Raw genomic sequence first — 14,548 nt, forward strand, 5'->3', positions numbered from 1 at the left:
CTCTCGGCCCTGACGGGTACCCCAGGCGAGAAGCCCGGGCCGAGGCGCGGTGGTAGGGGCGCCGCTGCGCGCCCCCTGGAGCCCTGGCGGAGCTGGGCGCGGCACCGGCCTCTCCCCGCTGAGGGGAGCCCCAGCCCTGTCGGGGGAGGCGAGGCTCCGCTGGGGCCGGCACCTCGGCGGGGAGGGGAGAGGCGCTGCCCGTCCCCCCCAGGGTTTCCCCGCTAGCCGCGGCCCGGCTAAGTCTGACGGAGCGCCGCCGCCGCCCACCGCAGCGCAGCGGCCGGGCGCAGGAGGGAGGCGCCGTGCGCGGCCCGACTCCCCGGGCGCCGCCGCTGAGGGGATAGCGGCCGCCTCCGCGCTCCCGGCGGCTCCGCTCGGCTCCGCTCGCCGGCTCAGGTAGGAGCGGGAGCCTGGCGTGGCGCGGCTCCGCCGGCGCGGGGGGGACTGTGGGGAGCGGCGACCCCCGGGGGCTGCCCCGCGCTGAGGTGACCTTGAGGCGCGGGGGGCGGCGGGGGAGCGCTGCCCGGTGCGGCGGGAGCCCGTTGGGGCCAAGCCTGCCCCGGAGAGGTGCTGGGGGCAGCGGGATGCGCCTGAAGGATGTTTTCGGGCAGTGAATGGAGACGGCTCTGCCGCGGGCTCGCTCTGCGGGACGGGAGGGCTATGTGGCAGCCGGCTGTGCTGCCGCGGGGTAAAACCACCTCACACAACCTCGGTCTCGGTCCGTTTCGAGCCTGGAGGTTTCTGTAGTGACAGGAATAGGAGCGCGCAGGAGGCGGCGGGCGGAGGTGACCCTGCTCTGCCGTGCCCTGCTCGGGAAGCCCGAAGGCTGGCAGCGGGGTGGCGGCACTGGAGCCCAACGCTGGCCCGCCCGAGGCACAGCGGTCCCCGGGCGAGCGCCCGCCGCGCCCCGCAGCACCGCGCCTGGCGGGAGCCTGAGCAGCCCCGGCGGCGGGCTCTGGGGCGCCAAGTTTCAGAAGGTGACGCTCTTAAAAGTCTTTATTTGAGAGAGTTAGAAGGAGGTTTATGCCCCTCAGTCCTGCTCTTTCGGCTGGGTTGTGTGAGATGATGAGCTGATGGAAGAAGCCCCTCGGGAGCTCCGTCGCCGCCGTGTCCACGGGCGGGGGAACTCGCCCAGGTCCTGCACCTTCAGCTGAGCTCTGGTACGGCGGGGTTGGGGCTTTTTTTCTTTTTTTTCCACTGGCGGATTTAATTATATTTTACAAGCAGTAGTTTTCAAAGCCTCGCAGTACTCCAGTGAAGTGTTAAGAGCACCTCAGAGCCGAGAAAAACTGCGGCGGGAGATAACTTTCCCTAGGTCACCCAGCAAACCACCCGCCGAGGTGCCCCTGGATCCCGGCTCCCGTGTTTGCTGGAGTCCCCGTCACCACCACCTTTGCACAGATGTCGCTAAGATGTGCTTTCCTGTTGTCACGGAACATAATGGATTATTCTTGTACAATTTTGACTTAGAGACTGTACTAGAAATTTGAAAGAAGGAACACTGTTTTCCATTATGTATCTTTGAAAGGCCTGTTGTATTGTAGGTGGAGGAAACATCTCTTTTACTTAATTAAACTGTCAAAAAGTTTACTTCTTTCTGTGTGTTTCTTGCTGATCGTTGTTGGTTGTATTTTTTTCCTTCTTATTGTGCTGTTTTATCACATTACACCAACACAACCTAATCCTGTGCTAATACTTTCTTTACTTTCTTTTTATTTAAAGCGTATTTTGTAGTAAAGTGATATTTGAGAAGCAGGGATACCAAGATAAGGTGCTGGGAAGATAGACAAGCTGAAAGCAATGGTGTAGAGTAGGACTTTGCTGCTGAAATAAACTAAAATGTAAGTTTATAAACAGTGTGAAAGTTGACACTGCTGTAACTCAATTCCCAAACAGTAAAAAGAAATCTTCTAAAGAGTACTGGTATCTTGCTGGTAGATACCGCAAGCCCTTAGTTACGTAAGCAGTTCTTTGAAACTGAGTGGGGCTGCATGCATATGGTCATGTTTGCAGGTAGCACTTCATTTCTGATCCTGTCTATTTGTCTACATGTGACTAATCTTCATGTGGTGACTCAAATAGAATTCAGCATTTTCATGACTTTTATGTGAAGAAGTGGTTGCTTGTCTATGTCTGTGTGTCTTGCTAATAGACTAGTTCAGTATTCTTTTTAATGACTTTATGGTCTAATGTTTTTCAAAGTGGGCGTTGCTGTAAGTTCTTCCTAAAGCAAAAGAATATGTATTAAATGCTTAGTGTCAATATCATCATTTTCACTTTAACATTTAATGGAATGAATGTTTTGTTTAATCTTACAATGCAGGGTATTATGTTACTGTTAATTCATATTTGATATCATTACCAGTATTGTCTTTTGCTCACATGCTGCAAATCCAGGACGACCACTTCTTGATTATTTAGTCTATTGAATGTGATATTGATCTAAATTTCTGGCATTTCTCTCTATCCAAACTATATCTTTTAACCATTCAATTTCCTCTTTTCTAATTATGCTAAGTGAATTTTTATTGTTTTTGACAAGTTCCATAGGGAGATAATGGGTATATTTATTTGGTGTCCTGTAATGCTGCCACCTCAATGGGAGTCGTTTTGGAGGAGTGCAGTGGCGAGAGGGAATGGACCATTATAACAGCTGTTGGGTTTGGCTTGGTTTTCCTCAAATAGGCATTTAGTGCTATTTGAGATGCCTCAGGGTACCCCTCCTGGCCTTTCACACGTTTCAGAGGGCTGTGAGTCTCCACTATGTCCCATGTCAGGTGTCGGACACAATAGGGCACCTCAGATAGCATTAGCTACCTCTTTGTAGACAGCTGAGTCAAACCTGGTGCATTTCTCTGGTTCCTTATCCTTTGTTAGCTAAGAATAAAGTGCTACAGATCACTTACCACAGTAACTTTAGTGATGTGACTAGGAAGTGGGACTATTTGTCTGTATATTGATAATCCTCTAGGTGTTAGCGTAGAGTTTATCTACATCAACAAAACCTGCATATTCTGTTTATTTTATTATAATAGGCAGTTTAAAGTATAGAAAGTGAGGTTAAAAAGAAAATTCTGATGCTCAAAATACCCTAAAACTTGCATTGTAATTTCAGAATAGGTGTAGGATGATGAGTGCAGTTGGGGCAAAATGCCTGTGTTGACCATGAGGAAAAGCAGAGTTAAGCAATTGTTCTAGTGACAGTCTGATGGGAGATGATAGTGGAGGAGATAATTGGGAACAGGAAGAATGTTTACATTTAAACAAAATTGTGTAGCAGCTGGAATCTTTTAAAATAAACATTTGAACGAAGTTCAGACTTCTGATGAAGCTTACCATTGGAATGTGTGTGTCAGATATGCTTTGTTTTTAAACAGAATTCTTAAGTTTTACATATAATGTATACTGTGCAGTAAATATTTGCAATTTGCAAAATTCAAAGTGGAACTTCAATTGTCCTTTGAAAGAAAAAATATGTAAAAACTAACTAAGTAAAGATAAGTATAAATCCAGACTATTTATTTTAAGAATAAAAGTGGCAAATGCAAAAGGATAAAATAGTTCTAATTATCTGAAAATAAAAAAATCTAAAATCTTTGAGAAAGGAAACATGAGCGTGGAGAAATAATATTTACATGTAATAGCATAATAGGCCTGACAGTAATGTGTGTCATAGTGGCTGATATATATGTTGCTCTCAGTATATTCATGCTACAAAAGTATTAGTTAAATCAGAAAGGCTTATTTTTTGCCAAAGCCTACTCTGAAAAAAGGTTAATCTTCCACAAATGGAGTTACTTAGTAGTGAAATATTTCAGACTTCCATTTTATAGGTGTGACCAACATTTATTGAATCTAATATAGCATATCCTAAGTGATGTGTTAACTGGCATTTTCCCGGGTCACCCCATACACATCAGCATGGACTTGTATCTAAAGGTCATTGTGTAAAAGGCCTTGTTTTCACATATTTTGAACGTTACGTTCAGAATTCTTGAATATTTTGTAACATATAAATAAAATAGCTGATGTGCTGCAGGGACGCCCTCCACACACTGGAATGTAAACCAAAAAGGCTTTAAATGTTTCTTGGAGGCAGAAGTTGCTGCATATTTAACACGTACAATAGGAAGTGTATTTTGGAGGGCCCATTACATACCTTTACATGTGCAGAAAAAGACATAATTTCTGAAGAGCCAGAGTTTCTTCAGTCTGAATGCTTCGGTCAGCTCCCTCATAGCCTCAATCGCAATTCTCTTGTGGAAGCTTGTTTATCTGCTTTCAGCTATTTCCCTCCTCTGATCTAAAGGCCTCACATTGCTGGCAGATTTTACAGTCTACCCATTGCTCCTATTTCAAGGCCATACATCTCAAGAACTGCTCAGCTTCCAGAAGTTGCCATATTTGGTGTGCCAGATACTTGTGAAGGCAACGTTGTGGTGCAATTTCCGAATGTCTGTGAAAGAGCAACAACAGTGATATTGTGTACTAGGTAGTACAGTTGTCATAATACAAGAATCTTTGCACAATGAATTTATTCATTGTATAGTGGAATGCCTCTAAAAAGTAATAGCACTGTGTTTTTCCGAACCAAAACTGCTTGCTTTCATTGGTGCTCTTGTGAAGGAGGTATTTTGTCCTGCCTGCATGTAGCGGTCTGATTATGTGTGCGTTGTACGTATATATGGAAACCATCACATGGGTTTGCAAATTCATCAAGGAAGGATTGTTTTCAATTGTTGAAAGGACAGGATTTGGAGCTGCAAGACTGAATCACGTTTCCCTCTCATACCCACCAAGCTTCGCAGCAGTCTGACCTTGGATGTACATTTCAAGTTTTGAAAAACTTGCAGTATGAAGCCCAGAATACTGATGCTGTCTCTACTCAACATTTGTATTTCTAGGATTAATAAGTCAATAATTCCATAGTGTTTGGGGAATTACCTTTAGCCTAATTTATTTATTAACATGCCTAAAATAACTTTTATTGAACTTTATGAAAAGTATGTCTAATATAAAATCATCCAGCAGGGATGAAGAGTGTTTAAAAATATTACATGCATCTCTTCTTAAAATGCTTTAGGATTCACGAGTTTTCTGATGAATAGGAGATTTTTTTTTTTGGTCGTTACCAGTGAGGCTAACACCTAGCATATTCCTTTTGATATCTCATTATGAGCAGGAGATAACTTTTCAAGCCTCTGGATAGCTGTACTGTGAAAAGTCACAGTGTCACCTTGAATGTATTTGCTGATCATATATATTCTATCCTGCTTATTGAATAGTGGTTCTTCATCAGTAGAAGTTATTCCCACTAATGGGAAATCTTCCATCCTGGAGGATGTGATTGCATTCAGCAGAACACACAAAATAGGCCCCTGTATTGGACTATCCAGCATTTCAGTTTTTGTGATGCAGGTATTTTCTTGGTATTTTAAACCTTTTTGTAATATTGCTATTATTTACACAGACTAATAATGTTTAAGAGGATTGAAATAATAGGAAGTTTGTTTTCAGGGAATGTTCTCTGTAACCAAAATTGGAAACTCCCAATAGGTTGATGGGTTCCTAGAAAATATTCTAACAGGCGTCTCAAAATGTTTCTAAGCAGGAGTATTGAATGAGGAGATTTATGATAATTAAGAGCAGAAAAATGTTCTTTGCTATCATCAGATTTCTTGGCAATTCTGTTGATAGCAATTGCTGAAGCCTAAGGTAAATTCAGCTTATCCCCCACAAAATGAAGATTTTTATTCTTTGTCATCTGAGGAAATTGATCTGTGCATTTTTACGTGCTGGCCTGCAGTCACAATAAAAGCAAAATGGTAGTTTTGAGAATAAACTTACGCCACAAAAAAAACTGGTGGCAATATTAGGTGTATATACAACTGCTTTGCTGCATTGAAGTTGTAGTCTTAAGTTCAAATGCAGTTTTAATGCATTGCTTTATTCTACAAAATTTACATGTTCACCAGCATTTTTCTAATGTGTGAAGTATTTTACTAGCTTTAAATCAGTTTTTGTGGACTAAAAATAGAAGACTGGCATGAGTTTTGGCCTATGGATAGTAGAAAGTAATTACATGAAGACAAAATGTCAAAATTTTATCTGGAAAAGATCTATTCCATGTTATTGGGTTCTTCTTAATTACAGTAAGTACCAAGTGTCCAAAAACCCTGACAAAAACTAGGCCCATTTTAGTTAAACATGAAAATGACACAGGAATCATTCTGGAAGAGGTAGAATGATTCTTCTTGAAAGGTTAAATACTCTGAAAAATGAATGTGTAACACACTGTAGCCCTGCTGATTCTGTGTCAAGTGCTAAAAATTTGAGAGCAATAGGAACAAGAAAATGCCCTTATGGTCTGTGGGGGCTTGGTGTTAATAGGTTTGTTTCCTCCAGAAGATGCAGTGTTATGTTGCTTTTTGTGTGACCCAACAGTGTTCCCTCCATGCTTTCTCTTGGCACTGCTAACATTTATTGCTCTCTAGCTAAATAAGATGACAAGACAGAGCTGCCTTTACTGTGAATTGTCTTGTGATTTTTTTTTTTCCTTCCTTTTTTTGACTCTGGTTTTGCAAGTTTCTGGAGAGTAGAGAAAAATGGAAAGGTTACTTTATGTGTGGCACTCCTGCTATACATCCTGGCATGACATGCCTTTTTTAAAAATACCGTTATGCTATGTTACTTATAGTCTACAATGGCTTCCAGATTCCTTCCAGCAGAACTCAGCTTATCTCTATTTTGCATTTTTGCTTGATTTCTAGATTTTTCACTTGCTCTGCTTGCAGTTTACTTTTCGACAAGTCCTTCAATATATTAAGTTTTATTTTGAATTTTGGTCTTGTCTGCTTGTGGATTGAAGGTGATATGAACCCTACCTGCTGACTTCAAAACATTTTTCTCTACTGAAATTTGTTAATGTATACAGCCAGCTGTGAGATGTGTTCTTGCAATGTGCCATGTGAAATTGCATTCCATCGACAGTGAATTTTAGTAATCACTTTTAATTTGTGTGATGGTTGGTTGGTTTGTTTTTTAAGAAACTTTGCACCCAATAAGCTGCAATTTCATATCAGTCCCCTGCTAAGCTGTGATTTCATATCAGTCCTTACTGTCCTATAAAAATACCATGTTGGACAGTTACTGAAAGCCTTTCTGTAGCCAGTATAAATTGCCTATTACTGCTTTTTCCTTCTTTGGTAGGCCAGTTACTATATCAAAAAGGAAATTTCATTGGTTTGATGTTTTGATTATTTTCAGGCACTTAATCCTTCAGGTGCTTATGTGATGATTTAACTGATTTCACCATCTTCCTGGGTATAAAACGGAGGTGGATTGGTTTGCAGTTTCTTGAGTCAGACTCGCTTCTCCTTTTGAAGTTGCATACTATTTTTGCCTCTCCACAGTCCTTTGGGAACTTTACCCTTCCTTTGTGCATTATTGAATATAATAGCTAATGTTTGGGGACGGCTTTAGGTAATTCCTTAAGTACTTTGCAGTGAACTTCGTAATTCTCTATCAAACTGAGTATGTCTGGCTTCTTTCAATATTTTTTAGCCTGTTCTTTTTTCTTCAGGCCTGTAGTCCTGTCTTCTTGGTAAAAATCCCTTCAGAAATTTTTTTGCTTTTCCTTATCCTTAAGATGGAGACATTAAAAGAATATGAAGGAGGTACTGAATACTTCAGCTTTCTCTTAACCATCTGTTATTTTCTCTCCTTTCCCATTAAATCCTAGAACCTTCTGCTGTATTTATAGATCCTTTTCCTATTAGCTTTTTATGTATGTCCCTCATTAGTTGTTGATCCTTTTGTATGTTGGCTCATCTGGATCATACCTGAGACATTTGTGCCATTCTTTTCTACTTGTTCTTTGTTAAATGCTCGGTTCACCTTTTGTACCATCTCTTCTGATAGTCAAAGCCTTTAAAGACTCTGGATGTAACAGTAATAGTCTCTTACAATGCTTCCTATATTCTGTCTGCACTGACGTAATCTGTTGCACTATTTTTACAGGCTTTGTTGATAACTATCAGTTTTCCTGAACTCCTTGATCATCTCTTCAAGAGATGTTACAAATCATTTGGCTGAGTTTGCTGAAGTTGCTGCCCTGAATTCCACTTCTTTTTTTGTGCGTCTTTCACATCTTCCTTTCAATATGTTAGTGAATTCTCTTGACTTGTGATAATGCTTACTTGAAATGTATTGCTGCCCTTTAAATCTCAGCCAATGCTTTCCTATTAATCAGAATAAAATACAACTGCAGCGTTAGTAACATCTTCCATGTTCATACCTCTATCTTATTAGCACAGCTCTGCCTTGATAATATAACATGTTTTCTCCTCAAGGGAGCAGCATGAAAAGATTAAAAAAGTGCATGTATGTGATGGCTAGGGCATGGGATGGGGGAACTAAGACTCTTTCTGTTTTTACTTGCTTTGTTAGGGATGTTTTCTGCCTTCATACTTGCTTGCCTTTGCTGGGCTGTTGTATTGGATTAATAATTAATCTGCTACATTATGCACCTAACCTGCCTGTTTCAAGGGTTAATTCATCACTACTTGTAAAGCTACTGAGAATTTTGGATAGAAAATACTGTTGTAAGTGCAAAGCACTGTTTGTATCTGCAACATATTTCTAATGTTATTCAAAAAGAGTATTAAAGCCACTTACTTAAATAGGAGTGAAGTGTGGTAGCTTATACGTATACACAAACAGCCAAGTCTCTTCTCTATGTGAAGACATCAGTTTTTTTGTTGTTCTTTTTGCAGGCACCATTCTGAGAACCAGTGCATTTCAAGTAGAAGAACCTGCCTAGGACAGAATACCCTTTCAGTTAAAATATCATCCTGCGCTAGGGAGGGAGTATCACATTTGTAAACTTAGCACTAAGTAAGTGTTGCATTCTTGTCAAGAGACCATTTCCAAGTAACATTTATGGCCTGATTGTCAAATAAGTTATAGATAACGCAGTAGAAATATTTAATGTATTAAGGGCAGGATTTTTAAAAAAGCGGAGGAATGGAAGCCAAATGGAATTTTAAGTCCTGTTGGCTTGTCAGTGGGATTTGTGCATCTTATAGATGGATGTTTTTGAAAATTGCACTCTAAATAGGTGACTAATAGAGATCTTCCCATGATAATGGTATAAAAGGCTTACAAGTTACCATTAATAATTCAACTGAAGATTATTGGAGTCTGATTCAGTACCTCCTGAAAATGATGAAAAGTTTCTCTCATTGATTTTAGTGGCTTTGGGTTATGTTAGGGCTCTCTGATGAAATATTGTGCTTTTGGGGGATAATTTTGCCCCTCCCAATGCATCTAGGTAGCCACAGTTGGAAGTCGTAAGTTACAGGAGAAATGGATGATGGAGTCTTCTTTGATGCTGTTTATGTACAAGTATTTACAAGGATGTGTGAGATCCTGTTCCCCTGAGCGCCCGAAGAATCAGGTGAAGTGCACTTCTGTCTGCCAGCTTTCCATAGCAAAAGCTCAGTGGTGGATTTCCTTGGGAAGGGAAGTGGGAGGTGGGCTATGCAGTAGCTATTACTGCTGTGCAGCATGGGCTCTGCATCAAACAATCGGCAGCAGTGCCCTGCCTTCCCTCCCAGCCTCCCTCCATCAGTGCACAGGCACGTCCAGTGCCGCAGCCTTCGCTGTTATGCACCACTGAGGACCTGGCTGTTTTCATTGTTCCTTCTCTTTCTTTGTCTTACTGTCTGCCTCTTCTCCTCTTGCATTTTACCTTTCTCTTTCTATTCTCAAAAAATATCTAGATGAATCCTTTCCCCTTAGACCATTTGAATTCTTAAAGAGTCTTATGTTTGATATTGCTTTGGTTGGAAACATGCCTTTTACAGCTGTTTGAAATGAGGGATGTCAATTAAATGTACCAGTTTTATCCAACCAGATTTTCAAGCATCCCAGAAGCACAGCACTGTCTTTGGGTAATCTGTGTATAAATATAAAAAATAGAAGCCCCGTGTATATATTTGTGGGGGACATAAAATCTATAAAAGAGCAACAGTGGATCACTGGTATTGTTAATAAAGCAGACATAATATTTAGAGATTTTTAGGGAGATGTGGAATTTGTTATCAATATCTGTGAAAAGAGATTGATTAATAAAAAGATTAGTGAAAATATGTTCATTAACACTGAAATATGAGCTGATAGGTCCAAGTCCCTCTGCAATGGAGAGAGATATTTTTCTAAATGAAAATACAGAGGTACTGGTGTTGAACTGGAAGTCATTTGGAAGTATTTTTGTCTTCTCACAACACCACTCGGTGCCTTTTAGCAGTCTGCCTCTCTGCAGCAGCAATGAGTGTACGACACTGATGTCTTTTCAAGTTGAATAAAATTCTGCTTCAGACATGACCCTGCCTGAATTTCTCTGTCTGTGGAACAGACTATTGCACACTGAAGGACACTTGGAGAAGTTAAAATTGACACTTATGGGTGCATACAGTAGTGTTTAGTTCCTATGTGAATGCTTTCTGCAGTGCCAAGGGGAAAGGCTTTTTCAACCTGTTATTATATATGGCTTCTGGCTTCATAACTTTCCTATGATTCAGCCTATTTTTTTTTTTTTTGCATATTTCTGTGTAAATATAGCAAAAGAAATACGAGATTAGTGGAGCTCATGATATCCATTCTGATTTTAAACCTATGACTTCTGGAAGAAAATTGTAGGCCTAAATGCTTTGCTGTGTGAGAGAAAGGTATACAGAAGGAAAAGCCATAGGATGACTGTAAGTGTTGAACAATAAAACCGGAACAGAAAGCTTTCTATAAATAGTAGCATGGTCCCAGTTCAGTGAAGTACTTAAGCATATGCCTAAATCCCTCCTCGTTCAACAAAGCACTTACATGTGCATTTGAATTCTGCTGAAATAAAGCATTAAACATCAGGCTTAAGTGCTTTGTTGAATTAGGGACTGTATCTACGCAGACCTGGAGAGAAGGACAGTTTTCTTCACGGGAAAATGGTATGTTGTAAGACTTTGGCATATTTTCTATGAAATTTCAGACATTGTGCACTGACCAATTAACTTGGAGAACTATTGGACATTAAAGTATTAGAGAGTGATTGTGTTCTGATATTCCAAAAATTGTGTTCTGTTATTTGCTAATTGGTAAGACTTAATGATAACTGCTGCCTTTGTAACAGTAGGACCTGTATTATCTACTAAAGTGAATTTCCAATTTGTGAGTAAAACTAATACAATGAGGGTTTTCCTCAAGACATCAGTGAAGCATTCTGTACTCAGGAATTCAAAGCATGGGCTTCTCGATCCAGGTACCCCAGTTAGCACTCTGTCAAGGAGTTTTCAAATATGTGTAAAGACTATTTTGGTTCTCAATTTTTGAGTTGCCCACATAAGACCTCTTACAAAGACTTATTTTCTCAGAAAATATTTAGCACCTATTTTCTTAAAATGAAATCTAGTTAACCATTTCAATTTTTCAAAGTGTTAGTCACTTTTCAAACTATTCTACAGGGATCCTAACTATAGACAGCTTGTTTTAGTTGTCTTGTCTCAAAAGGCTCCACATAATGTTAGCAGTGGTTGCGATAGCTTGCTGGATCAATCAGAAGGTGATACTTAAAAAGTGTGTCTCGATCAGGCTAACATAATGAAGGTACAACGCATCCTGCTTTTTTATAACATGGACATGTACAGCTAGCCAGACAATTTTTTCATTTGTAGGAATATGGAGGTTATAAAACTTATATTTCCATTGGGATGGAAACTTCGATGTGTCACTTCCTTGTCAGGGATTCTGAGGTACAGACTTGGCTTTTGAGAAACCTGCCCCAAGTCCCTGCTCTGATTTACAGCATAGCTTTCACATCTCAGATGACTCAAAATTAATCAGACCCAGGATTCCCCAAATGCATTTCAGTATATTAGTTATGAGATTTGCCTTCACAGCTAGGATACTTTTTTTTTTTAATTTCCAGTGGAAATCTGGGTGAAGTAGGTAAGTAGTGAGTAGTTGGACTTTTGATAAAGCGAGGTTTTGACCAAAAAAATGTTCTGATGTTTTCATGAAACAGTATTACTGTGGTGATTTGGAGGCCATATATGTGGCAACTGGATCTAGAAGACGACTTTCAAAAATAGTTTTTGAAGTACTGGGACTCTTCAAAAAGAAGTCTGTACAGCCCAAGTCATACCTAGTGCTAATTGCCTATCAATCACAGTGCTAGAGCGCACTGCCTTTGCTTTGTTAACGTCACTGTTTTTCTGTTTAGCAAATCTGTATACCTGTTTTGTGTGTGTGCATTAAGTCCCTATCAGGAGAAGCACACTGTAAGAATGGTTAATTCAAATGTTATACATTTGAGCTGATTAAATAAATTGTAATCTGGATCTTTACATAGGAAGTTATAAAGGAGTTTTGTAATTTAAACCAGATCAAGTCTATAAAGTCATAATAAGCTCATGTAAATCTCCCCAGTGTAATAAAGTTGACTATTTCAATTGTATAATTAAAAACACCCCTCTGTATATATTCGAGTGGAAGTCCCTTGTTGCTTTACAGTATATTTGATTAGAGCACACAGAGCTTTGAAGAAGTGCCATTTTGGTCTGATTCAAAAGGTCAACTGTTACGAATCATGGTTAATGTCATAATGTTCTCTTACTTCGTGTGCTGCATTTGGCACTTCAAGTTACACAAAATGAGCTTTGCCTGTTTTGCACTTCATACTATGTGAATGGCAGTTTCTGTAGCAAGGATCAAAATATCTGTTAGAAACGGGATCAAAATACAAAAATCGGTCTGTAGAATGACATATAACTTCTGTTAAAATGAATGAAGTTATACTACATGGGGTAATTAAGCAGGTTGGTAGGTAAGAAACTAATGAGCTTGACTTTGTGAAATATGCAGACTGAATAACTTCCAATTGGATATTGCTGTGGAAATGACAGATTAGATTGGAAGTAAACTGATGAAGTGTTTGATGATCTAGTGCTGAAATGTACATGCAATGCAGCAAACCACTTTTGCAGAATACAACTCTCTATCAAGCTTCCTCTTCACAACACTGAAAATAAATTCAGCTTTTTTAATGAAATGCCCAGGAGTGTTTTTTTTAAGGTAGGGTGGCAAATTAATTCTTTAGTCCAATGATGGTGCCCAAGGCACTTAAATCTCACCCCCAGAAGAACAAAAAATATTTCTAAGCTATATATCAAGTACTATTACTAATTTCAATTACCCAAATCTTAATATTCTTAATTAAGAAAAAAAAATCCAAGAAACAGAATCACTTTCTCTTCCTATTAGGAAAAAAATCCATTTTTCTGAGATAGGATTTTGGTATGTGTTAGAGGATATTGTGAATAAAGTTGAACAAAATGATCATGATTATGAAATATTTTTGTTAACTAAATGAAGGAAAAAGTAGTGGGGAGACATGAACAGTCATTATTTCCTTTGCAATCCCTTCTGTGCGTTTCTCTGAAGAGAGCTTTCAACAGATTTTAACCTAAGCGGGGCTTCATCAGCTGGATACATTCTCCTCTCTCCCTTCCTCCACCTCCTGGGAAATTGAAATCAAATTGCATTGTACAGCAGATTAGTAGTGAGTTGAGTAATCAACTTGCAGAGGCAGTGATGACCTGGAAGCTTGGTTGTAAGTTCCCCCCTCCCCCCAGTTCAGTACTGTTGCTTTTTCCTAGATGCTTTCTTTCTGTTTGAGATGACTGACAAGCGAATATGGAAGTGCATGTAGAAGCGTATGCATAGGAATATGAAAGTAAGATTGTAATAAGCAAGGAAAAAAATGTATCTGTCAACTCAGAGCAATTTATATCCTCATTCCAAATTCTTCCTGAAGGTGGAAGGCAGGTTTCCTTCAGCTATGTTCATGTATCAGCTCCTGTGTGTCTGTGATGGTCTCATGCTTTAACAGGATGGGATTGATGGCATCTTTTTGGATTCACTTTTCTTATTCTTACGCAGCAGGATTGTAGACGTTCAAAGGTATGGTAACAGTGGTCAAAATATCTTTGTTCTGAGAAACTCAGAATATTTTAAAGTCATGGAGTTTTTTTTCTCCTTTTTTTTTTTTCAGTCTGTTATCCAAGATGCTTTTTAGCACCATGAGGGTTGGTAGGAATTGAAGTTCTTCGCAAATTAGTCCTACTGTGGTAATCTTTGCTGTATTCATAGAAATAACAAAACATTATTTGTTACTTATATGAATAGCTGTTTGAGATCTTTATGAGGTAAAGGCTTATATTCAAATACAACATATATTAAAAAATATACTTCAAAGGATACTTATTAATATACGTAATAATACCTCAGCTCTCTGAGGGACAAATAACTTTTCATGTATGTAGAACTAGGAATTAGAAGGAAATTCTGTGAAGTGCTTCCTACCTATAAATATTTGTGAAACCCTGCCCAACTATAAATAATAAGGAGGGCTGCAGGCTGAAGATTTGATCTTAGAAGATAACAGTTTCAGTGAGGACGGTGCTAGAATTCTGTAGCAAGTGGGGTCCCAAAGGGCTGTGCT

General features: G+C 39.7%; 1 protein-coding gene across 1 annotated transcript in view; it reads left to right on the forward strand.

The window, feature by feature from the left end:
• The first annotated feature begins 279 nt into the window (after positions 1–279).
• Positions 280–14,548, forward strand: part of ATP2B2 (ATPase plasma membrane Ca2+ transporting 2) — a 433,349-nt gene continuing 419,080 nt past the window's right edge. Inside the window, exon 1 of the mRNA XM_082322150.1 lies at positions 280–396. The gene's annotated coding sequence lies outside the window, so the exon portion shown is untranslated. The remainder of the gene's footprint in view (positions 397–14,548) is intronic.

Source organism: Platalea leucorodia (genome assembly GCF_965183815.1).
Source record: "Platalea leucorodia genome assembly, chromosome: 9".
Lineage (NCBI taxonomy): Eukaryota > Metazoa > Chordata > Aves > Pelecaniformes > Threskiornithidae > Platalea > Platalea leucorodia.